Below are 12054 nucleotides of genomic sequence, written 5' to 3' on the forward strand. Positions count from 1 at the left end.
ACAGCACACTGATGGTGCTACCCCTGTCATTCTGAGCATACTGATGATACTGTGTATGTCATTCAGATCACATTGATGGTGCTGCCCATGTCATTCAGTGCCCACTGATGCTGCTGCCCATGTCATTCATAGCAAACTGATAGTACTGCCCGTGTCATTCAGAGCACACTGATAGTGCTGCCAGTGTCATTCACAGCACACTGATTGTACTGCCTAAGTCATTCATAGCACAGTGATGGTACTACCCATGTCATTCATAGCACACTGATGCTGATGCCCATGTCATTTATAGCACACTGATAGTACTGCCCATGTCATTCAGAGCACACTGATGGTGCTGTCAGTGTCATTCACAGCATACTGATGGTACTGCCTAAGTCATTCATAGCACACTGACAGTACTGCCCATGTCATTCATAGCACACTGATGGTGCTTCACATGTCATTCACAGCTCACTGTTGGTGCTGCCAATGTCATGCAGAGCACAGTGATGGTACTGCCCATGTCATTCAGTGCCTACTGATGGTGCTGCCCATGTCATTCATAGTACACTGATAGTACTGCTTCTGTCATTCAGAGCACACTGATGGTGCTGCCCATGTCATTCATAGCACACTGATGGTACTGCCTAAGTCATTCATAGCACACTGATGGTGCTACCTAAGTCAATCATAGCACACTGATGGTACTGCCCATGTCATTCACAGCACACTGATGGTACTGCCTAAGTAATTCATAGCACACTGATTGTGCTGCTGATGTCATTCAGAACACACAGATAGTGCTGCTCGTGCCATTCACAGCACACTGATGGCGCTGCCTAGGTCAATCATAACATACTGATGGTGCTGCCCATGTCACTCACAGCACACTGATGGTACTGCCCATGCCATTCACAGCACACTGATGGTGCTGCCTAAGTCGAAAATAGCACACTGATGGTGCTGCCCATGCCATTCACAACACACTGATGGTGCTGCCTAAGTCAATCCTAGCACACTGATGGTGCTGCCTATGTCATTCACAGCACACTGATGGTGCTGCCCATGTCATTCACAGCATACTGATGGTACAGCCCATGCCATTCACAATGCACTGATGGTGCTGCCTAAATCATTCATAACACACTGACAGTGATGTCCATGTCATTCATAGCAAAGTGATGGTGCTGCCCATGTCATTCATTGCACACTGATGGTACTGTATATGTCATTTAGATCACACTGATGGTACAGCCCATGTCATTCACAGCACACTGATGGTGCTGCCTATGTCATTCACAGCACACTGAAGATATTGTCTATGTCATTCAAATCACAATGATGGTGCTACCTGTGTCATTCACAGTGCACTGATGGATCTGTATGGGCAGTGTGATGCACCAGATGTTCCAACACATTACAGTACTTGATAATACAGGAGTTCAAGGAAATCCAAAACAGTGGGCAGATGCACTACAAAATTAACTGTAGAGAAGTAAGAGTCAACTGATTTAATAATATTTCTTTAAATGTGGTATTCTAAGGGCTGTATTAAAATTATATAGAGCAACATGTTTGTAGAATAGGGTGGCATGTACATGTAGTTGCTCTAGCATACTATACAGTGTAAAACATGAGAAGTATAAAGTGGTTCTATGGAAGTTATGTTGCAGTCTTTGTATATAATCTAAAAGGTGAGCTGTTTTTTCACAAAAAAATGATCAATGCATGTTAGGCTTCATTTCCCGTCAACATATCCATAGTAGTGTATCTGTTTAGAGTTCTGCCTCTAAAATCACTCCTTACTTATTTATTGAAAGATACCACTGTCACATAATGTACAATGTCACATCTCTACTTCGTTAATGTAATGTTTCATTTTAACTGTTCCTAACGCAGTTTTTAATAGGAATAGTTCATTACCATAATACCAGTAATAGTGCAGCACTATACTTCTTAAAGAGCCTGAGGCACAGAGGCATGTACAGATTTATTTATTTTTACTTTTAATTTGTTAAATGGGGGTAGAGCGCTGATCCCACTGGTCCAGTTTAGTCTCAGCCTGGGATTTTTGGATTCAGATTCAATTACTTTTATTAATAAATGGAATAACTGATAAATTGAATTTAATTTCACATTACTGGGAAGTCCCAGAGACTTACTCCTTTTTGTGCTTTTGATTACCTGACATGAACCCTGACATTACTAGTAAAACACATGCATACTCACACACACACACACACACACACACACACACACACACACACACATATATATATATATATATATATGTGTGTGTGTGTGTGTGTGTGTGTGTGTGTGTATTGTATATATCTATTTATTTCTCTCCCTCTCTCTCTCTCTATATATATATATATATATATATATATATATATACATACGTAACACACACACACACACACACACACACACACACACACACTCACACACATGCCAACATGTATACATGCAGGCACATAATTATGAATAGTTTATTTCTAAATACATACACACATTTAAACATATTAAAAGAATAGAACTAAGAGCTATTATAAGCAATTGTAACCAAATGACATGCATATAAAGAAGCACTGAAAACACAGCTTTTCACATCAGTGCAAAATCATTGAGAATTAAATGTGTATAACACAGAAGTCTGAATTTCATTTTTTTGCAATTAAAAATATTATTATATGCCAGAAGTTATCTCACACATCTGCTCTCTTTAACTTCCAGTGCAGTTCAAAGAAACACATAAAGACAAGGTCTAGCTAATACAAGCTGCAAGTTTCCATATTAATTCAGAGAAAACCATGGGGGCAGTTTCTGTTTAATGTACTGGAATAATTTACACATGGAAGGCCTTAGATAATCTCTTCTCTGAAGACTTTATTACTTTTGGTCTATGCTCCCTGTAACATCACCTGTCAACCAGTTCCAACACCTATAAGTAACTCATACTGCTTTAAAGTCCCACATCAACTATAATTTACAGACTCCAGCACTGTGCTTTATCCTATCATTGCCTTTCTTTTTACAAGCAGATTCTCACCAACCTTGGAGGTACCTAGGTGGATAGTAATGACATTCTAGCAATGTGTGTTTGTGCTGTTTAACCACATATGCAAACAAATCTTCATTCTTCCCTGCACTAAACTATTTATGTCTCTTCTAGATAGCATATTCAGTCTAAGCTGTACTATTTTTATCTCACTTCAAATAATTACATTATTTTGGTGGCCTTAATGTCTTACATTCACCCTCATCCTATATTTTGGACTCTCAGTGCCCTGATTACAGCAACTCATGTTTATGTGCAACACTACATCATTCTTTATGTAGCAACGCTTTAATTTCCCATCAGTCCCCACTCACATTCTTACTCCTTCTCCGCCCATTGTTTTTCTTGGTTTATACTTCAAAACATAATTCTTTTATCATCCCATCTTTCATAAGCTTATAAATTATTAATATTGTTTAACAAGGGAACAGGATAGGAAAACACTGATCCTTGTCTGGGGATTAAACCCTTTTTTCTTACAAGCATTGTAATACAGTATAAAGCATTAACCTTCCAGTATAAACCATAACCCTTGTATTTATCAGATAAAAGTCTTAATATTCTGTACTACAACATAACTTAAACGTGCGTGTTATCACTCAGCTTGTGATTATTTATCAGTGCTCTTGCTGATTAAATGCAGTTTTTAACTTACACATTTGTAAAAGTGCAGGTAACTGAAACTGTGTTCTAACTTAAGAAAGGATTAATTAGATAAACTGCTAAATGACACAGCAAAAATGCAATACTATATCTAATGAATGTGATAAATGTATTACGCATGACTGGACCTAGCAGTTACTTTTTAAAGGCTCTTGCGGATAACTTATCATGACTCATAGTGCTCATCTTTGTCTCCGCAAATGACTTTCATGGAGCAAAGACCAAAGTTCATCTCAAAGTACAAACATACATGTGTATTGTCCTCTCTGTATTTACTTAACTTACTGCTCCAGAGTCACTATCTTCTAGCACGATGTCACCAGTAGTGGTCTGAGGTGGTCCGACTTAATATACATTCATAATGTCATCATTAAAATATTATTTAGAACTTCCTAATATGCAAGCGCACCATTAATGAAAAGCAATACATATATTTAACCAGTGCAGAGTTTGAACACAAACTCACTAATTAATCAAAAACAATGTTATTTGGTGATTATAATTGCAGTACAATTAAAATCAGAGAAAACCACTCTGCTGATGCATTTAAAATGAGGGTCACACTGTGATATTTATAGAACGCTAGGAGTCCTGGCTCATTAATTATCTTATTAAGAATACACTTAATTATTTTTCTTGAAAGCAATTGTTTTACTCTTTTGATTACATTCACTGTTAAACTCCTTCACAGTTACTAGTCAGCATTACATAAAAAGTCATGCACACATTTATTTTATCTTTAGCCATTACTGACTGTATATATATCCTTAATTTTTAATACTCATGTTTAAATTTAGAATCTTTTCATCATATAGCCACAAATCATTTCTCATGTTCTATGTAAGCTGAATGCTACTGCTTCATCTAATCTTAAATAATAGATCATTGAGATTTTGTAGGCTGTCCTTGTAACTCAGGTTTTTAAACTTAGCTACATCTATACACATGAACATGTGAATGAAGAAAGCCTTTGGCTCATCAACCCTCACAGATGTGAGACTAAGGCCCTTGTCTTTTTTGATGAATGTCAATTAAACTGAAAAAAAGTGGTTGAATGACAAGCAATTATTGTAGAAAGTCTTCACTGTATCTGTTGTATTAACACAATCAATACTGGGGTCATTGCACCTCTGTGATAAGGAGTTATCCCTCCATTGCCTGTGACCCCCTTTGAGGAATTGATGAGTGGAGCACCTCTTCCTGATTATGAGTTCCACAGTCTTAGCAAAATCAACCACTTCCCCCACTTAGCCATTATGGCCTGCAGTGCTCAGGCACTATTCCACACAAGGCCTTCTATAACACATAACTGCCATCTGCATCTCAGTAGTCCATACCCCTGCAAGGGACCTTACACTTTCACTAGTCTTTGCAACTGATACATCTTGTGGATCAATATTATTTAGTCAGCTCTAGTTATTCCTCACGCAGCCCTGCAGTGTTTTTCTAAACACATAAATTACTGCTTTGTTACATACACCCAAATGCTCAATGGAGCACTTTTTTGTTTTGACCTTCAGCTACGACCTGTCTCACTAAGTTGCTTCACTCTGATGGCTGACTTCTTTGTCATTAATCACTGTTTTATTATTGTGCCATGAATTACCTGAAGTTGTTCTACAGCCTCAGTGTAATGTCTGATATGAATACAGTAAATAGGCCTAACCTGGAACTAAACATTAGTTCATAAGTTCATAAGTTCATAGGTGTGTACTAGGCCAATGGCCCTGGAGCCTTTACAAGCCTAGCACATAGAAGTGCCCTGGCATCATGCCGCCTTAGTTCCAGGTACCTCTATCAAGTAGAGCCACTGGAGTGATCTCTGGGGTGAATTTTCTATTTCCCATCCACTCATCAAGATTTCTCTTGAAAAGGGCCAGTGAGGTGCTCTGCTTGATATGTATGGGAAGTCTATTCCAGAGCATGGGGTGTCTCTGGGTTATGAACCTGTCCCTCCAGCATGTTCTGTTGATTGTGATAATGAGGTTGAGGTCCCTGGATCGTGTGGTGTGGAGGGATTGGGATTTCTTTAGGTGTAACATTTTTAACAGGGCTGGGTCAGACATGGCTTTGTAAGTCAAGCAGAGATCACCTCTTAAAAGACGATATGAGACAGAGAAAAGCTGGAGAGTTTTGAGTCTGTCCATGTAGAGTATGTGTTTATGGCCTAGGATCCTCTTTGTGAGGTACTCTTGTGGCCTTTCCAGCTGTTGCAGGTGTTTAGTAAGGTACATGCTACATGGGGCATTATACTCAATGACTGGTCTAATGAGGGAAGAATAGAGAGAGACAATGAGCTTTTTCTTCCTGGATGCAAAACCCTTGGCAATGAGATGTGCCAGATAGAAGAACTTTCTGATCACAGTGGCAATGTGGTGGTCGAAGGAGATGTTGCTGTCAACCTGTGTCCCCAGATCTCTTATAATGCCTTCAATGTTCAGTGGACTACCATCAATGTGGGTAATTAGTGGGAACTGAGTTTTTCCCAAAGGGAATGACGACACACTTTTTGGCATTAAGCGTAAGGCCATGGTTTCAGCACCAGTTGTTGGTCTCAGTGAGCCTTTGTGTAGGATGTCTACATCACTTGGGGAGTTAATAATGGTTCCCAGCTTACAATCATCGGTGAACTTGGTCAGACAGAGACCATCTGTGTTGTCCTGGACTTCTGAGAGGTAGATGCTAAACAAGAGAGGACTCAGGACCAATCCCTGTGGGACTCCATTCGTGACTGGTCGTCTGTCTGACTTGGAGTCTGCTACTTTCACACTGTGAGTTCTATCTGTGAGGCAATTTGCAACCCACCTAGTGATATAGGGGTTTATGCCTAGTTTGGTGAGTCTATCAATAATTCCTGAGTGGGGAATGGTATCAAAGGCCTTGGCCAGATTGAGGTAGGCTGTATGAACTGCCTTGCCCTCATCCACAGCTCTGGTGACTGACTCAAAGAAGTCAACCAGGTTGAGCAAGCATAATCTACTCTTCACAAAGCCAAATTACATGGGATCCAGAGTTTGTCGATTCCCTATATCTTTGTTAATTAGGTCCATGATGATGTGCTCCATAGCCTTACATATCAGACCCGTCAAGCTAATTGGGCGATAATTCCCACGATCTGTAGTCGCTCCCCCTTTATGGAGAGGGATGACTGTAGCAGTGCACCATTCTGTAGGGACAAAGCCTGAGGTGAGGCTGTGATTGAACAGGGCACACAGGTGTGGTGCCAGTTCACTTTGTATTTCATGTAGAACACAGCCAGGGATATTGTCGGGTCCCATGGAAGCTGTATTCTTGGCCTTGGACAATCCAGCTTTAACCTATGCTGCAGTAATGCTGGGTGCCTGGCATTCTTCTGGTACTGTGATTGGTCCTTTAGGGTGGGAGAGAGAGGTAAAGTTGGCACTGAATCTGTCGGCCAGTATGTTGGCAATATCTGTTGGCTCAGTATAGGAGGTACCATTGTGCAGTAACTCAGAACAAATCTGGGTATTGCCGTGGAGATTCTTGATATAATTGTAGAAGGCTTTGTGGTTGTTTTTAGTGTCTGCATCAATTCTGCATTCATAGCTAGCTTTAGAGGTTTTGATGAGGGCTCTCAACTTTTTGTTGAGGCTAATAAGGGAGTTTTTCCAGTCTTAGGACTTCACCTTTTTCTGCTTCTCCTTCTGTTGTAGAGTTTGTTATTGGCATGGGACCACCAGATTGTCTTCCTTTTTTGGAAGAGAGCATCTTGGTTCTATTGGGTATGGCTAGTTCCATGCATTTATGTACATGTTCATACAGTGCATTGTTGCTGTGTTGTGGTGGTCGAGTGTATTTCTGATTTGGAGGTCTCTGTGGTTTGGGTAAATTTCTATTGAGAGCCACCGTGAAGGTGGGTGTGTGGTTTGTGTTTTTATGTGATGTTCCATGTGGTGTGGTGCAGGTGTTGACCTTCTCCTTTTGACCAGCTATTCCAGTCTTGGGTGGAGAATGCACGTCTTCCAGTTTGAATATATAAGTGCATCTCTCACAAGTCTGAGTGTTGAGAGATAAGAGAAGAGGGTTGTCTGTGTACATGAGGCAGTTGCTACACTGCCTCAGAATGCCCAAGTTCACCAGATTAATAGGAGAAAGCACAGGGAACTGACCTTTAGACATGCCAGGAGGGATGGTCAGTATTAATAAGTACTGGAGCTGTTTCCTTATAGGACTTTTAGCGCTATTAGCACTTATGTGTGCTACAATAATTGCTACAAGAAACCATTTGAAGTGCTAGGTGAATAAGCTAGTTAAATGCAAGAGAGAAGAGAACTAGCAAGATTCATGGAAAAAATTGAAGAGTAGACTTTCCGGCACCGGTAATAGATTACCCTAGCTTAGTGGCACTGAACGGCATGCAAACATGTGCAAACACAGGCTTTTAAAGCAGAAAGTTCAAAGTGAGCTAGAAACCACTCCTCTTGTGGTAGATAGGCTACCTAGTGCTTACCACTCCCACTGATAATCTGAGAGGCTTCCCTCTAACACAGAAAGGTCTGGGGAACTCAGAAACTACAATACAGTTCTGAATACAGAAAATCTGTATCTGGACTACTCTAGCAACAGGAAAGGTGGGAAAACAAGCTAGAACTTTTTTTTTAAATAACAGTAGCAAATGAGCAAACTGATTTAAACAAATTAACCAATAAATAAGCTCAAAACTGAACCCTGTTCCAGCAGTCTTTAATCAGACAAGCTCCAGCTGAACACTCCTGCCACTAGGGTGCAGAGGAACCTTCTCCAAAAAAAAGATTAGTGCTCAAGTTATACAAACAAAGCTAGATTCAGCAGGTCTGAATCTAGTCTATGCTACAGAAAACAAGGTGCACCAATTTCAAAAAGAAACAGTTCAAATAAGCAGGCATAAAAAAACTTTAACTGGAAATTCCCAACTCTGAAGGGCAGAATCTACCCTCTCCTCTCACAAGAGTGCAAACCACAAACCTTCTTAACGTAAAATACCTTGCCTGAAGCCCAAGTGCTTAAACCAGAGCTAAGACACTTTTAGAATAACAGACACTAATCCTTCAATCAGCAACTCCCAACTTAGAAGGATGTAAGCTACCTGTCCTGCCACAAGAGTGCAGACCACAAACTATCTTAATGTAAAACAACTGGTCTGAATACTAACTGCCATGTTCTACCTTTCTAGTTCACAGGTGTGGGTCACACGCCAGTGTTTTCTCTCCAATTCCTTAAGAGGCATGGCATAAATGGCCTTGCTGAAGTTCTGTCACCATGTACTCCTTGTGATGAAAGGAGATACTGCCAGTCCAGCTAGCTGGAATTTTGTAAATTATATGTCATTGGTGAATATTGAAATGATTTATATAACATGCTTGTGTTACAAATGTATTAGAACTGTAAATCACATGTATATCAAATTGCTTGCACAGACATGTGTGCGTTGAAAAGGCATGTCTAAGATGTATCCATAACGTGCCCTACTAGAAAAGAACAGAAATGTCCATGCACTATTATACCTGTTTAAATGTATACATTTTAATGGTGGGAAATGGGATATAGGAGGTTAACCTCAGTCTTGTAAACTTTGGAAAAACATCTGAAATTAAATGACTTTATAGGATGCAATAATGAGAATACCTCTCAAGTTTTCAATGCAGCTAGAGACACTGTATGTGTACTAGGAAGATTTCTGTATTGTCCTTGGAGAGAACTAATCGCTACTTTTGGAAGCATGAAGGAATGCAATTGTTTGGTGACTTCCAGCATCTGCCAAAGATCTGAGGAGAAGCCCTTGTCTGTATATTTTTACAGGCAGATGTTAAATGCTGGCAGCTTCATCAATGGTTGTTTTGGGCCTGGGAACTAAAAGTCAGAAGACAAGAAATAATGTCATTCTGCAATCTATCCCAGCAGTAATATTTTAGATATTAATTTGAGAAGTATCTTAGTAAACAGAGCATTCTGCATTCTGTTTTGGACCTGACAAGAAACATTCACCACACATATGTCTTACTCTAATGAAGTAAGTTTCTAGGGGATAGTAATTTGCGTAGATACAGTCAGGAATTTAGAAAGCTTAGTTTAGATGTTTTTCTTTATTTATTTCACACTATCCTGAAATGTTGTTTTAAATGTTTCCTGTGGTTTTGATCTCTGATGTCACTGTGAATATATATTTAGTATTGCATGTTCTTTATTTATTATTAAATATATTTAAACTTTTCATTGTGACTGATCTGTTTAGAGATATTTAAGTTATGAGAGTACTTGCATATTTATTTGGTGACACTGTGTGGGCCACTCCTAATAGCCTTGCTCTTGGTCAAACTACCATTTGTGTTAATATTAATATTACACAGTAAGATTGGACACCCTTTATTAAAGGTCTTAAAGTAGATGATAAGCAGTGATTGGTGGCAGTAATAACTACCTGATAATCTTGGCAGAAAGGGGCATAGCTAGTAAACCTGTGACAGCCTTTCCCAGGTGTGTGTGTGTAAATCAAACCTCAAAGAGTGTGTGTCCACTACTTGGGCAGGGACACAAAGCACTGGTTGGACAGAGAGGATGGTGATGGTCTTAGCTTGGTCAATCAGCTGAGATCTCAACTCTATAGTTGTGCCAGTGGGGAGTCTTATTGGGGGTCTGGAGAAAGGTAGAGGGACCAGCCCCAGACTGACTGTGGTCTCTGGAACTACTGTGTGTCTACTTGTAATCCTCCCAGTGAACATTCCCCCACTGGTTCCAGTGATGAAGATTGAGGCTTCTTGTTTACTGGTCCAGTGGTGGGGCATCACACACCAGATCAGACTCAGACTTGATCAGGACAGATTTATACAGTCCCTTCTGATTGACTCTGTGTTGTTGCCTATCTGCTAGATAGTTTGAGTTCAGGAGCTATACCTTGTTTCCCAAAGACCAGGCTGCATAACGGGCAAAAGGCTGTTAAGATTGTAACTATGCAGATCATTTCAGCATGGTGTTTTGTGAAGGGAGACAGTTACTGGCAATCTCAGTGCTCTGGCATCATTCAGTTTTTTTAGGAAAAAATGTATAGTTTTTCCAGGTTGTCAGTTAGAACATCTGTCATATATGTCAGCACCCAAGAAATAATATGGCATCACACAGTGCTTTATTCCACCAGTCCAGTCACTGGATGCCTGGCATAACTGTGAGTTAAACCAAACACAAAACAAAACTGTGAGTTATTTTGACTTACAGTATAGTGTGTGATCACAAATACATGACGTGTTAAATTTATATTACAGTATCATGGCTATGATATTCAAGAGAATTAATTTATTCTCCAAGATACAGCATTTTCAAGATGCAGAGTGGTATATGGTGCAGGGCTAAAGCTGCCTACAAAAATGCTACAAGACTGAAGCAGCCAGCTTTGATTGCCATTGTTTAATTCTCAATTTGATACTTAATGATACCTCAAAATAAGTTGTAAATGCAATCCAGCTGCAGTACACTGATTCAGGAACTGCATGATGAGAAGGAGAAAACCTTGAGCTGCAGTGCAGTGATTCAGGAACTGCATGATGACATGAGAAAACCTTCATCTGCAGTGCACTGATTCAGGAACTGCATGATGACAATGAGAAAACCTTGAGCTGCAGTGCACTGATTCAGGAACTGCATAATGGCAATGGGAAAAGCTTGAGCTGCAGTGCACTGATTCAGGAACTGCATGATGACAATGGGAAAAGCTTGAGCTGCAGTGCACTGATTCAGGAACTGCATGATGACAATGGGAAAAGCTTGAGCTGCAGTGCACTGATTCAGGAACTGCATGATGACAATGGGAAAAGCTTGGGTTATAGTATTAGGTAGACAGTGTTGTTTATGTTGAGGTTTAAGTTAAGCTGGCAGGCAGGCAGTGGGATTTAGGTTATAGTACAAATAAATATAACTATGATTTTATAAGAAATATTCAGCACAACATTGGATGCAGACTTCACTAGTTCCCAAACATCCAATGGATGAAGCACGAAGCGGACCAATACAATGGCTGTTCTTGTCACCACATGAAGTAATCAGCAATGGGCTAGTGTTTGTCTCATGAAATAACTTTTATTTTGCAACTACCTTTATTGCATATGCAAAAAGAAGGGGATGGTGCTTAAAGAGGAGCAGATGCTCTCACGTTGGAAGTCTAAATTGTAAAAGTGTGCATGGGCTAGGTTTACTTTTTTTACTTGTTAGAGCTTTTTTGAGGAATTGTTTCAAACAATTCTGAGTTTCTTTACTGCTTTATTATGTTTCTGTATGTTTATAGAACAAGCGGCAAATCTGACATGACATGCTAAACTCAGGTATTATTTTGAGAAGACAGAACTCGTGAAAAATGGTTT

The 12054-nt window shown here is 39.8% G+C and overlaps 1 protein-coding gene across 1 annotated transcript in view; it reads right to left on the reverse strand.

The window, feature by feature from the left end:
- Nucleotides 1-12054, reverse strand: part of LOC122816533 (ATP-sensitive inward rectifier potassium channel 12) — an 855635-nt gene that overhangs the window by 504898 nt on the left and 338683 nt on the right. The window lies entirely within an intron of this gene.

The sequence above is a fragment of the Protopterus annectens genome, chromosome 12.part0, assembly GCF_019279795.1.
Source record: "Protopterus annectens isolate FY-2018-M chromosome 12.part0, PAN1.0, whole genome shotgun sequence".
In the NCBI taxonomy this organism is placed as follows: Eukaryota; Metazoa; Chordata; order Ceratodontiformes; family Protopteridae; genus Protopterus; species Protopterus annectens.